This window comes from Cucurbita maxima, unplaced genomic scaffold (genome assembly GCF_002738345.1).
Source record: "Cucurbita maxima cultivar Rimu unplaced genomic scaffold, Cmax_1.0 Cma_Scf02416, whole genome shotgun sequence".
In the NCBI taxonomy this organism is placed as follows: Eukaryota; Viridiplantae; Streptophyta; class Magnoliopsida; order Cucurbitales; family Cucurbitaceae; genus Cucurbita; species Cucurbita maxima.
Window position 1 is genome coordinate 1 of NW_019274432.1, and position 2472 is coordinate 2472.

A 2472-nucleotide genomic window follows, 5' to 3' on the forward strand; every position below is an offset into this window, starting at 1 on the left:
CAAAATCGGATTTAACGCATGCGGGGCGGCATGATCGAAACGCGATGGGCGTGAGCGGGGGAGGTTCTCATTTGTAGAGAAAGGAAGAAAAGAACTCGGAGAAATTGAAAGAAAAAAAGGGGTGCAAGACGAGGACTTCCCAAGTGGTCACCCAAGTTGGTACTACTCTCGCCCAAGGACGCTTAACTGCGGAGTTCTGATGGGATCCGGTGCATTAGTGCTGGTATGATCGCACCCGACATGCCATGCGCACAAAATCGGATTTAACGCATGCGGGGCGGCATGATCGAAACGCGATGGGCGTGAGCGGGGGAGGTTCTCATTTGAAGAGAAAGGAAGAAAAGAACTCGGAGAAATTGAAAGAAAAAAAGGGGTGCAACACGAGGACTTCCCAAGTGGTCACCCAACTTAGTACTACTCTCGCCCAAGCACGCTTGACTGCGGAGTTCTGATGGGATCCGGTGTATTAGTGATGGTATGATCGCACCCGACATGCCATGCGCACAAAATCGGATTTAATGCATGCGGGGCGGCATGATCGAAACGCGATGGGCGTGAGCGGGGGAGGTTCTCATTTGTAGAGAAAGGAAGAAAAGAAATCGGAGAAATTGAAAGAAAAAAAGGGGTGCAACACGAGGACTTCCCAAGTGGTCACCCAACTTAGTACTACTCTCGCCCAAGCACGCTTGACTGCGGAGTTCTGATGGGATCCGGTGTATTAGTGATGGTATGATCGCACCCGACATGCCATGCGCACAAAATCGGATTTAACGCATGCGGGGCGGCATGATCGAAACGCGATGGGCGTGAGCGGGAGAGGTTCTCATTTGTAGAGAAAGGAAGAAAAGAACTCGGAGAAATTGAAAGAAAAAAAGGGGTGCAACACGAGGACTTCCCAAGTGGTCACCCAACTTAGTACTACTCTCGCCCAAGCACGCTTGTCTGCGGAGTTCTGATGGGATCCGGTGCATTAGTGCTGGTATGATCGCACCCGACATGCCATGCGCACAAAATCGGATTTAACGCATGCGGGGCGGCATGATCGAAACGCGATGGGCGTGAGCGGGGGAGGTTCTCATTTGTAGAGAAAGGAAGAAAAGAACTCGGAGAAATTGAAAGAAAAAAAGGGGTGCAACCCGAGGACTTCCCAAGTGGTCACCCAAGTTGGTACTACTCTCGCCCAAGGACGCTTAACTGCGGAGTTCTGATGGGATCCGGTGCATTAGTGCTGGTATGATCGCACCCGACATGCCATGCGCACAAAATCGGATTTAACGCATGCGGGGCGGCATGATCGAAACGCGATGGGCGTGAGCGGGGGAGGTTCTCATTTGTAGAGAAAGGAAGAAAAGAACTCGGAGAAATTGAAAGAAAAAAAGGGGTGCAACACGAGGACTTCCCAAGTGGTCATCCAACTTAGTACTACTCTCGCCCAAGCACGCTTGACTGCGGAGTTCTGATGGGATCCGGTGTATTAGTGATGGTATGATCGCACCCGACATGCCATGCGCACAAAATCGGATTTAACGCATGCGGGGCGGCATGATCGAAACGCGATGGGCGTGAGCGGGGGAGGTTCTCATTTTTAGAGAAAGGAAGAAAAGAAATCGGAGAAATTGAAAGAAAAAAAGGGGTGCAAATCGAGGACTTCCCAAGTGGTCACCCAACTTAGTACTACTCTCGCCCAAGCACGCTTATCTGCGGAGTTCTGATGGGATCCGGTGCATTAGTGCTGGTATGATCGCACCCGACATTTTATGCGCACAAAATCAGATTTAACGCATGCGGGGCGGCATGATCGAAACGCGATGGGCGTGAGCGGGGGAGGTTCTCATTTGTAGAGAAAGGAAGAAAAGAAATCGGAGAAATTGAAAGAAAAAAAGGGGTGCAACACGAGGACTTCCCAAGTGGTCACCCAACTTAGTACTACTCTCGCCCAAGCACGCTTGACTGCGGAGTTCTGATGGGATACGGTGTATTAGTGATGGTATGATCGCACCCGACATGCCATGCGCACAAAATCGGATTTAACGCATGCGGGGCGGCATGATCGAAACGCGATGGGCGTGAGCGGGGGAGGTTCTCATTTGTAGAGAAAGGAAGAAAAGAAATCGGAGAAATTGAAAGAAAAAAAGGGGTGCAACACGAGGACTTCCCAAGTGGTCACCCAACTTAGTACTACTCTCGCCCAAGCACGCTTATCTGCGGAGTTCTGATGGGATCCGGTGCATTAGTGCTGGTATGATCGCACCCGACATTTTATGCGCACAAAATCAGATTTAACGCATGCGGGGCGGCATGATCGAAACGCGATGGGCGTGAGCGGGGGAGGTTCTCATTTGTACAGAAAGGAAGAAAAGAACTCGGAGAAATTGAAAGAAAAAAAGGGGTGCAACACGAGGACTTCCCAAGTGGTCACCCAACTTAGTACTACTCTCGCCCAAGCACGCTTGACTGCGGAGTTCTGATGGG

At 50.8% G+C, this 2472-nt stretch overlaps 9 non-coding genes across 9 annotated transcripts; all 9 read right to left on the reverse strand.

Moving 5' to 3' along the window:
* Positions 1 to 118: 118 nt before the first annotated feature.
* On the reverse strand, positions 119 to 237 carry LOC111475670. Its single transcript, XR_002716640.1, has one exon. It is a non-coding gene; the product is annotated as a 5S ribosomal RNA (ribosomal RNA).
* A 133-nt stretch (positions 238 to 370) lies between these two features.
* Positions 371 to 489, reverse strand: LOC111475673. Its single transcript, XR_002716643.1, has one exon. It is a non-coding gene; the product is annotated as a 5S ribosomal RNA (ribosomal RNA).
* Positions 490 to 622: 133 nt separating this feature from the next.
* Positions 623 to 741, reverse strand: LOC111475674. Its single transcript, XR_002716644.1, has one exon. It is a non-coding gene; the product is annotated as a 5S ribosomal RNA (ribosomal RNA).
* Positions 742 to 874: 133 nt separating this feature from the next.
* On the reverse strand, positions 875 to 993 carry LOC111475672. Its single transcript, XR_002716642.1, has one exon. It is a non-coding gene; the product is annotated as a 5S ribosomal RNA (ribosomal RNA).
* A 133-nt stretch (positions 994 to 1126) lies between these two features.
* Positions 1127 to 1245, reverse strand: LOC111475669. Its single transcript, XR_002716639.1, has one exon. It is a non-coding gene; the product is annotated as a 5S ribosomal RNA (ribosomal RNA).
* Positions 1246 to 1378: 133 nt separating this feature from the next.
* Positions 1379 to 1497, reverse strand: LOC111475668. The gene has a single exon (XR_002716638.1). It is a non-coding gene; the product is annotated as a 5S ribosomal RNA (ribosomal RNA).
* Positions 1498 to 1630: 133 nt separating this feature from the next.
* Positions 1631 to 1749, reverse strand: LOC111475675. Its single transcript, XR_002716645.1, has one exon. It is a non-coding gene; the product is annotated as a 5S ribosomal RNA (ribosomal RNA).
* Positions 1750 to 1882: 133 nt separating this feature from the next.
* LOC111475671 lies at positions 1883 to 2001 on the reverse strand. The gene has a single exon (XR_002716641.1). It is a non-coding gene; the product is annotated as a 5S ribosomal RNA (ribosomal RNA).
* Positions 2002 to 2134: 133 nt separating this feature from the next.
* LOC111475667 lies at positions 2135 to 2253 on the reverse strand. The gene has a single exon (XR_002716637.1). It is a non-coding gene; the product is annotated as a 5S ribosomal RNA (ribosomal RNA).
* Between the last annotated feature and the right edge of the window lie 219 nt (positions 2254 to 2472).